The sequence below is a fragment of the Cydia strobilella genome, chromosome 22, assembly GCF_947568885.1.
Source record: "Cydia strobilella chromosome 22, ilCydStro3.1, whole genome shotgun sequence".
NCBI lineage: Eukaryota > Metazoa > Arthropoda > Insecta > Lepidoptera > Tortricidae > Cydia > Cydia strobilella.
The window spans coordinates 8,384,792-8,402,564 of record NC_086062.1 but is presented as its reverse complement, the minus strand read 5'-3'; the positions used below and the strand labels follow the sequence as shown (position 1 = coordinate 8,402,564).

General features: G+C 35.7%; 1 protein-coding gene and 1 long non-coding RNA gene across 2 annotated transcripts in view; one reads left to right on the top strand and one right to left on the bottom strand.

Moving 5' to 3' along the window:
- LOC134751461 (uncharacterized) overlaps positions 1–17,773 on the bottom strand; it is a 94,881-nt gene that overhangs the window by 6,383 nt on the left and 70,725 nt on the right. The window lies entirely within an intron of this gene.
- Positions 2,563–17,773, top strand: part of LOC134751424 (solute carrier family 41 member 1) — a 90,022-nt gene continuing 74,811 nt past the window's right edge. The window contains exon 1 of the mRNA XM_063686829.1: positions 2,563–2,727. The gene's annotated coding sequence lies outside the window, so the exon portion shown is untranslated. The remainder of the gene's footprint in view (positions 2,728–17,773) is intronic.

Below are 17,773 nucleotides of genomic sequence, written 5' to 3'. Positions count from 1 at the left end.
CACGTTGGGCGGCCCAACTGACGTTTGCTACTAATGACACTAATCTGTCGAACGCGTGACGTCACGCGGCGTTTCGAGCGTTTCGCTCACTAGCTTTTCGCAGGCAAATTTTTGTACTTTTTATTTATAATTTTAAGTAATTAAATGGTAATTTAAAAACGGAAATGCATTTGTAACATGATATAACGGTAACAAACATCCGAATAAAACATATTTCGTTCAAATATAAACTTCATGCATGAGGCTAATTATTTTATTTTATAAAAAAACAATAACGCCTTTATCGAATCCCTCCTCCCGCCCCTGCAACGCAGCGTAACGTTTACAAGACCCCCCCCCAGCCTCATATTTCGTTGATTATCATTAAAGTAATTTGTGACGTCAATAGATTTTAAATTATCGATTGATTAGGTTGTAGGTAATCAGTAACGAAATTAATCCGCTATGATATTTTAATTGATTTTTCGTATTAGGTATATATTATGTATACGAAAAATAACGATCTAAATAGGGCTTTTGTAATATGTTTTTATGTTTTTGAAATAAATATCTCATATGCAATCAATATTGAATTTTAATATGAAATGCACAGATGCACAAGTTAGAAAAGTTACCGGAAATTTCTAGAAAACTTCACAGGAAGAAAGGAAACTTTCATTTTGGGAATGGAATATTTTGATTCCTATTCAAAATATGAGATGATTCTGAAATTGAAACTTCATACTCCCTTGATTGTAATTATACGCCGAGTGTAAGTCAAAGAAGCGAAAGAGGTATGTCAGGATCGTAGCAAGTGGAAATCCGTGGTCTCTGCCTACCCCTCTGGGAAATAGACGTGCCTATTTGCTAACCACCAATACATACCAATGAGTGCCCGGGTTTATAATGAAATTAATAAACAATTAAATATTTATCCCCTAAACTCCTATAACTGCAAAGTAAAACTAAGTGCTTTTTTACGAACACAAAAAAATAGTTGGCAAGCGGGTTTCAAAAGTACCGGAACAGAATATGCGCCAAAAGTATCTACAAGTTTTCAAGTACAAGTTTTCATACAAACCGTCCCCATATTCCTCTGGATACTGACATGAAGCGAAAGAGGTATGTCAGGATCGTAGCAAGTGGAAATTCGTGGTCTCTGCCTCCGGGAAATAGGCGTGATTATATGTATGTATGTATGTGTGTATATTATAAATATGTTTGTTTGTTGTTCTTGTTGTTTGTGTGTTTGTTGTTGTGTGTTTATGTTTTGTGTTGTGTTTTGGTTTTCCTGAGGAGCTACAGTATGTGGTTCTTCAAAAGAGTGTACAGGTTTTTAAAGGGTCGGCAACGCGCATGTTATACTGTGGTGTCGCAATCGTCCATAGGCTACGGTGAATGCTTACCATTAGGCGGGCCGTATGCTTGTTTGTTATAAAAACACTATTTGATGAATATCAACCATAGCTATGAACATTCGTTTGACTTTTTTCATTTTTTGACTATTACAAGCGAAAAAGAATCCATACCTACACCGTTATTATGGTATGGAGAAACGGACGCGCGTCCACTTTTATTTATGTTTCTTTGTTATTGAAAACCCTATCGTTATCTATATGGATAGATACACAAACTGCGATTGTTTTTTTAAGGGCATATGATATACATAGTTATCAACGGGATTATTTATCTTTTTGACATCGATCGATAGAAAAGAGACCGATAAAATATGGTTAATCGCAGATTTTTTTAAAATGATTTAGCGCCACATGTACCATCCCACTAACCCGGGGTTAACCGCTGAAACCGCTAACCCAGTGTCAAATTGTACTGGTAGCTGTGGTAACTCCAGGTTTAACCGGTTAATCCCGGGTTAGTGAATTGGTGCAAGTGGCGCTAAGTAATTAACATATAAAATAACATTATAGATTTTTAGCACATATGTAGGTACATTTCTTCACATACACGTTTCTCTTAAAGAAGTTTTAGGTCTTGTTTTAGCATAGCAGTTGTAGAAAGATATCTCCATGTTCTCCTCAGCTAGTTATATCTAAATAAAAAACCATACTGCCTTTTTCTACTGACAAGATTTGCTTGACCAACTATATATAAGCTCGTTGGTGAGTGAAAAAATTGGAGCGGTCTCTAACGTGAAAGTAAATGAAACATTTTCTATGACATAATGTTAATATAATTTGTCATATACTTAATCGTCTTTAGTAAATGTACAATATTTAAATCATTAGTTTTTTTGCCAAAAAAACTAAAAAGTTTTGAAGAAAAATCATTAGTTTGAAGTATGAAATTTTGCATATTAATTACTAATGTAGAGCCACACCATCCATAAAAATTACAAGCCCAAAACTCGAGGGGGGGCAGGATCACTGCTTATCCTGTCACGGCCTTTCTTATTCGTACTTTTATCTCATGATTGACAGCCCTTGATATGTGTGGCGGTGTTTAACTTATCGACAACCCTAAACCTTATCAGACAATCACTGATTGAGTTGTCCACCTGATATTAACGGCACGGTCGTACCTGCGACAGTCGAACCGCGCCGTCCGACTGCATCGCACGCGCCAATTCCAAATTCGAACGTCGAACGTACTTTTCACGCCACAGAGAATGTAACTTTTCAAACAGTGAAGTGTATTTTTTGGTGCATTTTGTGTGTGTAAAAAAAATAGTTTTAAATTGTTAAAATCCTGTGATATTAGTTTAAGTGATCCAGTGAATAAAAGCTGCAAGTAAGTTTTTTTTTACTTATATGGATTTTTATTTGTGCTTGTATTTTTTAATGTCAAGTTGCCAGCTTAGATAAATTTATTTTTATATACGCAATGTAGCATGTTATCATTCAATTTGTTTGACCGATTTTTTTTTTTTTACTAATTTTTTTTTTTTTTTTTTTTAATTTATTTAGGCAACAAACAGTCATATACAAAAATGATGTAATAATAAGCAATGTGTTAATAGACCTTGAGTGCCCTACCTTAATTAAATAATTTCTAATCTAAAGTAGCTAGTGTAGGAGCAGTAAGCGGAAAATAAAGTTATCATTAATTAATATTAACTATACCAATTTGTGAATTAGCGTAACACGCTTAATTGATGTATACTCATTAGTTTATCGTCCACTTATTATGAAGTACGTATGTCGTTATTTCCATTAATATCACTCACATCACTCACATGCCAATTTGCATATTATGCATGTTGCAGTACAAAAATTAATTGCTAAAACATTGTGTAAAAACGAATAATAAGTAGGTACCATAATTTATTCAGTAAGGTATTATTGAATTTAATTTGAAACGTGTATGTTTACGTTTCAAATTAAATTCAATGACATTTTGATTAGTTACACAAACACGCGTCATATTTTTCACAAAAATTGTTAAATATTCGACGACTGCAAATACAATACAGTAAAAGTGTCGTAAAAAACCGGCCAAGTGCGACTCGGACTCGCGCACAAAGGGGTTCCGTCTTCCGTACCATTACGCTAAAAACGGCAAAAAAATCACGTCTGTTGTATGGGAGCCCAACTTAAATATTTATTTTATTCTGTTTTTAGTATTTGTTGTTATAGCGGCAACAGAAATACATCATCTGTGAAAATATCAACTGTCACGGTTCATGAGATACAGCCTGGTGATAGACGGACAGACAGACAGCGGAGTCTTAGTAATAGGGTCCCGTTTTTACCCATTGGGTACGGAATCCTAAAAAGCTACAGGCAAACAATAAAAAGATAGTTAAAATCGGGAACGAACAACTAACTCCTAATAATAATTCACAATGTCAAATCAGCCCTTCGTCTGAGGGCCTACCGCGAACCGCGTTCGACGTGTTGCCTCTCCGTCGCACTTGTAAATTCGTACCTGAGTGTGACAGGGAGGCAACACGTCGAACGTGGTTCTCGGCAGGCCCTCTGGACTCAAGTCTGAGAAAAACGAAAAAAAACTCTAGCTCAATTCAAGGGATCTCATGGAATAGAAAGGCACAGTCACTGTAAATAATACGCACGACAATTGACGCTCGTGTTTTTTCTGCCGGCGGCGGCGGTGCGCGCGGTGCTTTGACCGTAAGTAGGTAGTCATTTTGATGACATAGTTGTTTACGTGGTTGCATCTCGTTTTTTAGGGTTCCGTACCCAAAGGGTAAAAACGGGACCCTATTACTAAGACTCCGCTGTCCGTCTGTCCGTCTGTTCTGTCACCAGGCTGTATCTCATCAACTGTGTTAGCTAGACAGTTGAAATTTTCACAGATGATATATTTCTGTTGCCGCTATAACAACAAATACTGAAAAGTACTGAACCCTCGGTGCGCGAGTCCGACTCTCACTTGGCCGGTTTTTTTTAGTTAACGTACTTATCTGTTATTAATGTACCGGCACTGGTGCATTGAATTCGTAAAAAAATCATGAAATCGTAGCCACTTCAAAAAAAATCCCTCAAAATTTGCTTGTAGAAATTTATTATTAATGTAACAAATTTGATGATGAAAAAAATAAGCGGAGCGAAAGACATATCATAGACCTTATGTTGAGTTCCAGTGGTTTATGTCTATTTAATTCACACTTTTATATTATTATATTATTAAAATTAATTCTGTACATTTAAACACAAAGACTTCCTTTCATAATAAATATAAAAAAAGTTTTTCAAATATGTGACCTCGCTGTCGCCATTGCTGTGACGCAAAAACTCGCCGTCTACTGCTTTATTACATTTTCAAACTCTATTAAGTTACTAAGGGTGAATGACCCCTGGACACAAAAATTTTAGCTTAAAAACTAAGCAAGCTATTATAGACCTTAAAGGGTCGACTTAAGGTCCTAATTTAATATTTCCAGAGATTAATTGCAAAATCAGCGGTCGGCAACCTTTTAGTAGCAAGGCCCACATAAATACGTCGTCAATAGAACTGGCAAATAATGTAAACAAACCATTTTACTTTTATTACTTCGTAATCTCGCTCTTTAAAAAGACAACCATGCCCTTATCAACAGTCTATATATGTATTAGTCGTATCTTCACGCCTAATATACGAAAAAGTTAGCTAAGACGGGCTTTATTTAGGTAATTGTCCTCAAAAAATGTGACTGAGTGTAGCTTTTTTGTATAGAGTAAAATTTAGTTTTTAATTTTTCTCAAGAGAATATGGTAGTTGACACATGTTGAATTTTATAACTAAATCTATTTAAATAGATAGAAAACGAGCAATTTATCACAATAAATTGGAAACTTAAAAAATATATGGGAATTATAAAAATACAAGGCCTCAGTTTCGAAAAAAAACTTTTTTAAACTTTCAAATAGGAAAAAATAACGGTACCATTCGATACCTTACATTTTATTTAAAAAAATATTGTACAGCAACAATATACATAAACGCAACATTTCACCGACAAAATCGCAATTTCCTTGTTTTCCATACATCGGGACGGCTTCTATGCAAAAGCGGCTTCTAAGCAAAGTGACACAGTGACGTCACAATGTGTTGCCATTTGTGTTAGAGCGTTTGCTCAGTAAATTGCGGATGCCAAACTTTGACCATCATTTGTGACTTTTGTATTGCTTTAAGAAGTCTAAGACAATGGGCCCATACAGTCATTTGGTCCTCGAAACAAACCTGATCGACTGATGCCATTAAAAAATTACAACTACCCTATTATAATCTACAGCTAGAAAGACATGCAGCTCAACTTTTTTTATTTATTAGATAAAAGACAAAAATAGAAGCGTGACAGTGTCCAGAAACAAGACAACGCCATGAATTTTGATTCAATTCACGTCTATACATATAAAAAGATTTGGCTGTCGTATAAATTTGCTTATCTTAATAACTATTCTATTCAACTGAATAGAACACAATTAAGTGTATCGCAACAATTGGTATGATATTATATATGATCCATAGACTATTCTCTACAGACACCGCAATACAAATTATTCTTCTCCTATAAAAAAAACAAAGCGTAAACGAATCGCTGTAACGGTAAATCTTAGATACTTTTATAGTAAGCTTGAAATTACTAAAATGAAGTAATTATTATTTCATTAAAGTAGTTATAATTTTTTATCTTTATTTTTTCACATCATATCAATAATACTGGTCAATACTGGTCATGTATCACAAGTTGAAATAAAGTAGATACTATTAATCTATTAACATTCATCGTTACAACTTAATCAATCTATAGGAATAGTGAAGATTTAACATGGCAACCATACTCCCGTTTGAGGGATAGGTTTATGAATGCGACTGAAGGACTTGTATCCATGGCACAGAACTATATCAAGATATAGTTCTGTGATCCATGGTCATGAAATAAATAAATAAAAAAATAAAAATAAAAAATTCTAGGAATTAAATTCTTGCTGTCATTTTAATAGAATACGCCGCAATAATTAATATGAACAGTTGCGCACTGCGCAGTCTGCGCACGTAATAAAGATAGAGCACCGTAAAACGGGGTGACTTTCAAATGCAGGGGCGAATTTGAAATTTTAGTTTTTAAGCCATAATATATTACAATTATTATTGTAATTGACTGTTACAATCTTTTGAAGGATCTATCACGAATATTCACACCTGACACCATGTAATGTTTAGGAAAAGTACAATGAAACCATCCATATGCTAACTCCAAGAGAACTTTTCACCAAACCTACCCTCAATACATGCATTCCTAATCTACCTAAATATACAACATATGTTACATTTTTTACAGTAGGTGAGCATCAATATAATAGTAATCTAACTAGTTACACGAACAGTTTCAGTAACTAATGAATAATGGTAATTCTATAGCCGTTTTAAAACTATCAAAGTAACCCCAAATTTTCTTAGCCAACCCCTTTTACGGCATCTAGTTGACAAATGATATATGATTCGGTCCGATTTCAGTAGGTAGGTAGATGTTTGTTAGAGCATTAGTTAATGAATAAAGATATTAGGTAGGAATTAGTAGTTCCGATGATACAATATTTGATAGGGCAGTTGTTATAAAACGTGAATAACTATTTAGGAGTATATACCTGCTTCAAATTGACTACTTTTTTAGTATCAAATACGTATTAGCACATCAGTTTTTTTACATTTACTACATAATTATTCAATACAATACAAATGAATTTATTTCATTACTTTTTACAGCTGTTCTAATAGTAACAGTAATAATAGTAGTAGTATTAGTAGTAGTAGTAGTAGTGTTGTTGTGTAATAATGTAATTATAGATACTAATGAAACTAAAGAACACCCTCATTTGATTATTTTTGAAAATAATAATAAACTTTTTATTAAGAGCCTACTGTGTCACTGTGTCCCACTGCTGGGCTTACTCCCATAGGAAATGGACCAGCCAAAATGTATGAAACAGCCAAATTTTTGTTCGCGATTTCGGGGTTGGTTCCATCCCAAAACCTCTTTGGCAACGGGAATGCACTTATTTTTTAGCCACCGTGTAGACGGTCTTTCCAAGTTGACCTTACGTCTATTATTTGAGTCTTAGAGCGCAGCGTGGTATTCCAAAATAAGTAGATTTTTTTTAATAGCATAAAGAATGAAGCCAACTGTCAAATGCAGCCTTTTAAAAGGCTGATCCCATTTACCGGATGACCGGGATCGAGCGTCCTACTTGTCTCGAATTACGTGTCGAATGGCGTATATTGCACGTGCCACCTTAATAAGCTACTTTCCTAATGGGTGGTGTTGAGGAAAGGGCGCGTCATATCTCACGCTAGGAGTACTCAATTATCCGGTTATGGAGCATCATTTCTAAAATCAAATATCCTAAGTACGAAATGCCTAGAGAGAACATCGAAAATCAAAATTTTGTTTTGACCTCTAGTATGCGTGTGCCCAACGGCTAACCTGTAAATCGATTTGCGGTTTTTCTTTGTAATTGGGGTCGAGCGGCTTCCGCTATTATCGCTACGCGGCTACAACGAAACGCTTTGTGTCTCTCTATCACTCTTCCATATTAGTGCGACAGTGACAGTTGCATTTCGATCGCTACGAAGCGTAAGCGGTTTGCATGTTGGCTACGCGGCCTGTAAAGTATAATGTCATATTTTCTTAGACTTATTATATTTAACCGATAAGTAGGTACTTTAAAACTACTACAGTAAACTTCTTTGAAAAAAGAAGTCTATTGTCACTAACAGTTTACTATTTAGTATAATTAAAGGTGATCAGATTGTGTTAATCATTTAATTGTCTTGATTACAAATGTAATGAATTAGTTAATTGGGTCGAGCTCCAGCTTAAGTCACACAAACCTATGGTGTGAAACATGTCTAGCAAATTTCGACTTAAAATACGTGAGTGACCCGTTTTAACATACCTATTCAATATATCTGTGGCTCACGGAAGTTTTGTTTTTAAAATCTATATGATATCATTTCTCATTGCTGCAAGTGCTGCTAATTTACTCACTCATTCATCATCATTTGTCACTGCTGCAACGCTGCACCAGCAATGTAGCTGCGGTCGTAATTCTTAAGCCTTATTATAGCTGTCGCCGAGTAATTAAGCCTGCTATTGACCGTGATTGCAGTAATTATGAAATCGTGAGCGGCGCGCGAGTTTCTCTAATTATCGGTTTTTCTCTATAGATTACAGCACCCTGATAAAAACGTCGTATTTTCATAGAAAATTCAAAGTGGTTCCTACATTTTCTCCAAAGACAGCGTCTGTTTCGAAAGTTTCTGTCATTAAAAATCTGTTTTACTTAGGTCGTTTTAGAATGGGTAACGTAATAAATAGATTTGCGGTGTTTACTTCAACTAGTCTTACAGGCCAATTCGATCTGTTTCCGATATGATACTGATCTGTCAGTGTCAAAAGTGACATTTCTTCAACAAAACGTCAGTATCATATCGGAAACAGATCGAATAAGAAAAACTCGAATTGGCCAACTATGTCTTGTCTATGTATGCAGTAAATCGTTTGGGTTAGAAAACGGTGGGTTCCTCTTCAACGCAGCGTCTTACGTTAGCGAACAACTCGCGAACGATATCACCCACGTAGGACACTTCTATAGGTATCAAAGGATTGATTCACCCCGCGCCGCATCGCTTCGCTTCGCGTTCGCGTGTTGTTCGCCTACGTAGGACGCTGCGTAACAGACCCCAAGCCTAGTCGTTGGTGAGTTGGTGACCCTGCCTGCGAAACAGGAGGACTCGGGTTCAAATCCTGATAAGGGCATTTTTTGCGTGTTAATCACAAATATTTAATCATTTATCTACAAGTACTTATTATAACATATCGTCGTCTATTACTCACAGCACAAGACTTATAGAGCTCACTGTGACAATATTGTGTAAGATTTATAACTAGGTATTAATTAATTTATGTAATAGGCAAGTGTAGTAGACAATTGACGGATTAGCCACTAGCAAGTTAACTCTAACTGTGTCTAACTAAAATAAGTCACTTACGGGTTAAGTAAAGCGTGAGTGACTGGGTACATGGTAGTATTTCTGTCGTCTATTGTCACTGAGTTAATATGACTATTATATAGACGACATACCAATCAATGAAATTGTCGCAATCACAACCTGTACCACGCGACCATAACGTCGTAAGCGCCGTAAAATTCATGGCGCTTACGCGTTTAGGTCGCGAGATTCACGCTCCGCTTTTTTTTTTGTTATATGTTGTGATGCCAAAACGGTAGCAACTCATGGCGCAAAATACTGGTTCTCTGTGCCGGTTCTATACGTTAGTAATAATAGTTCTATGTCCAGACTCGAAAAAAAAATGTCATTGGTCAGATATCTATCCCATGAATCGTGACAAAGAGCCGGGATAACGCCAGGAAGATGATTTTATTTTATTTTTTATTAAGGTTCACCAACAGTGGCAACAACAACTTATAGACTAACACACTTGCATACTATTATATTATGATTGCGCCACCAATTACAGGCGAACACAGCATGCATTAGTATTTTACTCTAAACATTTCAATAAGATAAGATAAGAAGAATTACCATTATAATTAATAACTAGACACAAACTAAACTATAAATAAGCCTAAAATCTAATATCTACAAGGGAGAATGTCAAGAGGCACTTCAATTGGGAATCGAAGTCAGTTTCTTTTTAAAACTATACAAGCTGTCATGGTGTATATCCAGCCGGGCATTGTGCTTGCTAATTGTATGATGATGATGGACCTATATGCATTATACGCATAAGTTCGTGCATACTCTTTTCCGCAATCAAACAGTTCCGCTAACAAGTGCCAAGTAGCAAGCACCAAACAAGGCACCGGTGTATAAAATATATCATTAAATATTCCACGTATACAGCACAGAGCATTGGACTACAGCAACGATAAATTGGCTGTCAATAGACCTTATGTCATTGCTATAAGGTTCTGATTGACAGTTAACAGCGCTACAATTTAATCGGAACTATTGGAAGGTCAATTTGCCTCAAATTCTGTCATTACGCATGCTAGTGACGTCCTGAGGAGTCGTTTAAATATACAATCAAAATGTAGGAAACATTATAAGGATTAAAGGGTGATTAGACAGGCTGATTCTTCTCATAACAGAACTTGGAAGTTTGTATTTATATGAACTACGTTCCTGCCAAATTTCATGGATATTGGTTTGATCGAAGTTGAGATTGTCGAGTTCGTCGAGTTGAATTCGAGACCTCGCTTCGCTCGGTAGTAATATCTATTTCTGAGAAGTGTCTGCGTCGGTCCGCCACCGCGTGCTACTGTTGAAGCTTCTCGTTATGGAGAGAAAACTGTCGTCTTAAAAAACGTGAGTGACCCGTTTCAATATAAATATTTAATATTTATGTATGTCAGGGTTTTAAAAAGGCTACACAAATCGGCGCGTCCCACAGTAAGCTCAATAAGGCTAGCGTTTTTGGAACGAGACGACGAGATATATAATATCTAAATACACTCCGGCAAGCTCGGTTCTCCATACAAACGTAGTTCCGCTCTTATTTTACAACGACTAGCTAGATTGCTTTGAAACTTGTACTTACAATAGGATGGTAAATCTGTCTGTAATTAGTTTATGTAGCTTCAGATACCATAGTTAAAAAAATACAGCGAATTTAAGTTTTTCATACAAAACTTAATTTTGCTCTATTTCGTTTGTTTTATAAACTGGAGCTATATAAACTAATTTCAGACCTAGATATACCGCATGTCATTGTATGTGCAAAGTTTCATTACAATCCAGCACGTAGTTTTAAAATGAGAGCGGAACTACGTTTGTATGGGAAGGTGCAATTCGTCGGCCGAGCTTGCCGGGGACTCTTAAGAGGATTCGAACCCGGGAGTTCCTTCGTAAGACTAATTACGCTCAAAAGGCAGGCGCTGTAATCTGACCCGTGCAATGTTTGATGTAATACTATTGTTTGATAACATCGCTACCGTTCGTCGGTCACACGACTTTGTTGATAAAGTCCGCATGGAACGGTTTTGGGCTCCGTTTTTTAATTTCCGTTTATTAAAGATTCATATATTTTAATACCAATACTTCCGTGAGACATATTAAATAGATTTATAACGGGTCACTCACCAAGGCTCAGGGTATTAAATACGTGAGTGACCCGTTATTAATATATTTAATATGATTCATAGATTGTAGTAGTAGTAGTAGTAAATCACTTTATTGTACAAAACAAAAATTGATAACATGAAATTCATATAAATTTAGGTACAAAGGCGAGCTTATCCCTATAAGCTAGATTGTTTAATGATGTAATAAAATGAAAAAAATGTGCTGCTGAGTTTAAAAGCTGGAATAGATATTTCATCTAACTTAATCAAAATGTATGCATGGTATCAAAATCTAAAGTATTTTGTAATAAGTGCAATCGAGGACATTCCCGGTGAACCACCTTACGGGCAAAAATCGTTTAAACGTCTTGTAGACGGTCAGGCGATATCATAAAAGTGATAACCAATAGCATGGTACTTAAAAATGTGGGTGCTGAATTTTTTTTAGCTCAGGTAAAGTTTATTGCCGTCCATTGTCTCTGTGACGGCCGGCATTTGCAAACTAAGACAAGGAATCCAAAATGCATCCTAATTGGTTGTCTTTATTGGGAGGCGAAGCTTAGCCTAAACAACAACAACTAAGTAATAAACTGTCCTTACTATCTATGGTTTGTCTCACTACCTGGTTTTACTCTTTTCATTATTAACATAAATAATCCTAAATGCATCGTAATTGTTTATCTCTATGGGAGGCGGAGTTTAGCTCGCTCGTAAGAGTCGTAAGGATCGAGGTAACATTTCTCAGAAGTGGCTCACCGGGAATGTCCTCGATTGTACATTCGACATTGACATCGACTTTAATATTAACTTGGTTTATATTCATATGTTTGACATGTTTTTCTTTGTACATGACGATCCTTTATCGGAGACACAACTAATTTCAATTTTATTATTTTAAATTTATAATTTAATGTTTGACGTTCATGATGAGAAGATAAACATAATTTTGACGAATGTAGCAAATTTATGGTCTAACTTTCATCGCGAAATAAATAAATCTAAATCTAAAATATAAATCATTTTTCTTCTAAACATATATTTTTTCCGGTCCATACAAACATCTGGCGCCGAATGTTCTCGTTTATATAAACAATCTTATGTTGTTACCATTTCACCTAACATCATTTTATTATCAACAATTTTCGGTCAAAAACATTTTGTCATAAGTGAGGTGTAATATTGTCTTCGGTTACCGCGATAGTTACTCATGAAATAAAACTATGAAAACGGATTATTGATTGTATCACTAGCCTTATGAACCGATTTTGCATGTACAACCAGCCTTAAAGTTTATGGTTAATATTTTTTTTGCATGTGGGTATTTTTCCACAGTCACCCGTTGACCACGAACGCTGTAAAGGGTTCGAAACGTCGGGCTGTATTATAAATTCAATATACGCGATATAATCTGTTTTCATAGTTTTATTTCATAAGTGAGGTGTGTTTAATAAGAACATCTGACTTTTTTCTATTTTCTAAAACTATTTTCTCTGGCCCTTACAAAAGTGTTACGCCACGTGCACCCGACCGGAACCTTACGCAAACAACTACAAACCAATTTGTGAGAAACCACATTATCTTAATTTCGATTAAAATTTTAAATGGATTGAACACGTACAGTCTTCGTCAGAGATATGGTTAATTTGAGCCTTAATTATTTACAATAAGGCGTACAAAATAATCATAAAACCGCTACACGTGTATATATTTCACACTAATAATTATTCCCTGACTAATTGATCTACCTAGGTTTCTCTCGGCACGAGTAGGGTTTTCTAGTTGCTTCTTATTCATCACTGTACAATGGGAAATATTTTTTTTAATATAAACATTTGTTAAAACCTACTTATAGAGGTTTTTAAAAAACCAATTCAACGTCATCCCATACCTACCAATTTTAGGTGTAGAAGGTAGATATGTATAAATACAAAAATACCCGAAAAAATTGTTTTTATTTCACCAATTTATCGGCGTGATAGATAATTATACACCATAAAAAGCTTCTTTTTGTAGTCGGATTTTGTACCTATGTAAAATCCATTAAATTAAATTATTACTGACGACTGACGTATCCGCTACACTCCAATTTTAATCAGTACGTGACTTTACATGCGTTTCGATAATACGACCTTACTTAATCGATTATATTATAAGCATTGAAAAAGGATTTGTCTCAGTACGTAATATGCTAAGATAATTCGATACGAGTGTAATAACGTAACATACCTAAGTAGGTAGAGTTAGACCAAGAAGTCTGCAACGATTTTGATTTGATTTGATACTGAGTGCAAGTGTTATTTATACGTTATAATTTCATAGAAGTTTGACGTTTAAAATAACACTTGCACTGCGCGTGCTATCAAAATCGCTGCAGACGTTTCTTGGTCTAATTCTACCTACTTATGTTTTATAAATTAATCTAACTAACATTATTATTGGTTCTATTTTTTCTTTAAATATTTCTTTGTAGTTTTACATGTATGTAAAATGTATAATTTTGGTGCAATAAAGAATATTTACTTACTTACTTACTTACTTAACTACGGGAAACAAATTTATTTTTTAGCTTTTTTTAGTTTATTGACAATATTGGCAGATTAACAGATTTTTGAGCTGTAGATTTTTTTTCATAATATTTATATCGGGTCACTCACGCAGTTTAAGTGGATTATTACTCAGTGTTTCAATCTGTTTCATAATCGTCAACTCGAGGAACATCTGCACCGGAAGCTAGTGCCCGACGTTTAGTTTAATCGACTTTTAAATTCCGTGAGTGACCGGTTAACATATTCTTAATTAATTATGTCCTACTAACACCTAAGATTATTAGTAATACAGACAAGTAGTGTCCTATATGTGAACAATTAACTAATTACTTACTAAGAACAAAAAATAAAAGATATTGCCAAAAATCAGTAATCAGTCATTTACCTACTGCGTTGATATCTAAGACATAATGTAGTCCGAGTTTTGAATGATTCCCTAGTTTCACTAGACTTATATTGACCGGAATATAGACCGTGATTACCTTTTGTATTATTTATGACCTCCCGACTAAACACAAAAGGTAATCACGGTCTATATCCCGGTCAATATAAGTATAAGGTAGTCCATTGCAATAATAATCAGCTATTAACTCTGCAAGGGCATTGCATCTTACAATTCTTAAGTAGCTAATCTAACTAACAACAAGTAACGTAAATTAAATCCTAATACAAACAGTCATTTTACATAATATCTACATGAGATCTTTACATTGTATTTTAACATTTATGTATCATTCATGTATCTACGAGTAGGTACGTACACTCACTTTTCAAATTAATACTTCAATTAGGACAAAATAATGGTACCATTCGATTCCTTACATTTTATTAAAAAATGTATTGTATGGCAACAATATACATAAACGCAATGATATTTAGTTCTGCATGTTCCAATATTTATAAATAAATATTATTAGGACATTCTTAAATAAATTGACTAAGCCCCACACCCGCAGCCGTAAGCTCAAGAAGGCTTTTGTTGTGTGTATTCAGATAACGATATAAATAATATCATCATCGGGAACACAATTAAATATCTGCGCTCATCACACAAATAAATGCCCTTACCGAGATTCGAACCTTGACTACGACCAGACCGGTCGTCAAAATATTTACTTAATGGTTCTGTGAGCTGTAGACCTCGCGATAAGCTTAAAAAAAATACTTACTTCGTCTGTTCCTTACATTTTACATTATCACAACGAACTCGCCTGCGGTGGCAGTATGGTTCCATTTTTATCGCCTGTCACTTTCGCACTTACATACTTACTTGTAAGAAAGTGTCAGGCATCGTGACAGGTGATAAAAATGCGACCGGGCTATGGCCGCTGCTCACAAAATTTCATGAGAATCAGTTAAGAAATGCAACCAGCGGCCGTAGCACGGTCGCATTTTTATCACCTGTCTCCATGCCTGTCACGTTCTAACAAGCATGTCAGTGCGAAAGTGACAGGCATAGTGATAGGCGATAAGAATGGAACCATGCTGCCACCAGGAGAACATCCAGACATATGAAAGCATTTTTGCGCAAGCTGAAACGGAGACTTTCGCTAACGCTTGGTCAATATATACTGATTTAAACTAACACGATTTTCACTCATAAATTTAAAACTAACCCGGGACTTAATCGCGTACAAACTTACGTTTATTTATGGCCTGACGTTTCGAACGTGACGTTACGTTCGTGGTCAATCAATCAATCAATCAATATTTTATTGCAAATTCACAAAATAATTGTACAGGTGGTAAACTTATAAGCTAGGTCTTTGTGAACCCAAGGAGAGGAGAATTTTTGATTAATTATTTTTCCCGTCACTAGCTCGGAAAGTTGTCTTTTATCCTTTAAAACAAGAGGGAAAAACGCATTTTATCCACTAGTGGGGAAAGTAGTTTGACCTTGGATGGAGCATGTTTAAGTAGCTTGACAGATAACAAAATGTAAAACGCTCATAATAATGATTCGTTTGATATTAATTATCATTAAACAAATGGTTTGAGAATCTAATAAAAAATACCAAATTTAGCTTTATTTAATGATTTTATGTCATAAACCTTAAAGTTCCATAAGAAACGTTTGTTTTTTAATAATGATGTTAAATATAATTCTGAACGCACAATGGTCACAGGCAGACAGGCAGGCTGCCAGGCAGGTGGTCTGCCTGTGACCACGAACGTAACGTCGCGTTCGAAACGTCAGGACATAAATAAACGTAAGTTTATACGCGATTAAGTCCCGTGTTAGTTTTAAAATTATGCTTGGTCAGTAAATGTCACTTACGGCTTTTTCGCAGGGCAGTATAATGCACTTGAGTCGATTCCGAATGACCGTATCGTCTTACGTCTATTTCAGTAACAGGAAAATTCAATTATCTCGTTGGGAAGCATGTTGCAGTTGCGGAAATTTGTATCCCTTGTTTGTTCAGTTGTTAGGCGGTTGTGGGTAGCGGGTTCGAGTTACGCCGCGTTACCACTGTCGTTACGACAGATAGATAGTAATTATACAAGCCACGGCTGGACATTGACCGTTCTATCTGTATGTGACAGAGGAGAGTTGTGACATTGTCGATTTTTGGAACCTCTTAAGGTGCCCACTGACTATCAGTCCGCCGGACGATATCGGCCTGTCAGTTAGAACAAAAATTTGACAGTTCCGAACAACTGACAGGCCGATATCGTCCGGCGGATTGATAGTCAGTGGGCCCCTTTAACTGTTACCGAGCTCGCAACGGTGCGCGTTTGTTAGCTAGTAACTTGAACTAACAAACACGCGCTATTGCGAGTTCGTTATAGTTAATAAGTTTCAAAAAAATTACGATGTCACAACTCCCCTCTGTCACAACTCACCTCGGTCTCCCCTACAGGCCACGACGTACGGCTATCTGTCGTTATGACATAGTGGGAACGCGGGCTTAGGAAAAGTGATCGATTCTACGCTAATACACGCAATGTCCAAGTTACAGAACATTTCAAAATTTCCGAAAATTTTAAAATTAATAAGTTTCCACTTAGAAAGTTTTCGTTCAGATTAGGGATTATTACTCAATACTCAATGGTTTTAACTGTTGACAATTGTTTAATTTAACAATTACGTCACTCTTTGGCGTCTACGAGATTTAGGGTCGGTTGCACCAAACCGTCTATAACCGTTAAAGCGTTCGCTAAATTTTATTGTATGGGAAGTTTCATAGATCTCTGCTGCGTGACGTTGATCAGTCTGTTAACTGTGGTTGGTGCAACTGGCCCTCAAAGGGTTATAGAAATCGAAACTAACTAAGAAGGTTTGGCAATAAGCGTGCCGAAAATAATACCGAGAACCATGAAATGGAATTTTGCAATTTTTTAAAATTTTCTTCGGCACATTGTTATTAGGCCCACTTGCACTATCCTACTAACACGGGGTTAAGCAGTTAAACCGTTAACACAGTTTCAAATTTTACTGGTAACCATGATAACTCCAGGTTTAACCGGTTAACCACGGGTTAGTGGAATGGTCTTAAAATTATATTATTGCATTGCACCAGCTGTGGTCACGGATGACGGGTGGATCTCTAAACACTGAAGAGGAAAGGGGACAGCCGCTTCTGCATACAAACCTAGTCCCCATTTTCCTCCTGGATATTTACATTATGAAAAATATTTTTACTTAATTTAATTACGTTTGACTTTTTTCGATTTTTTTTATTATTGTAAAAACTAGGA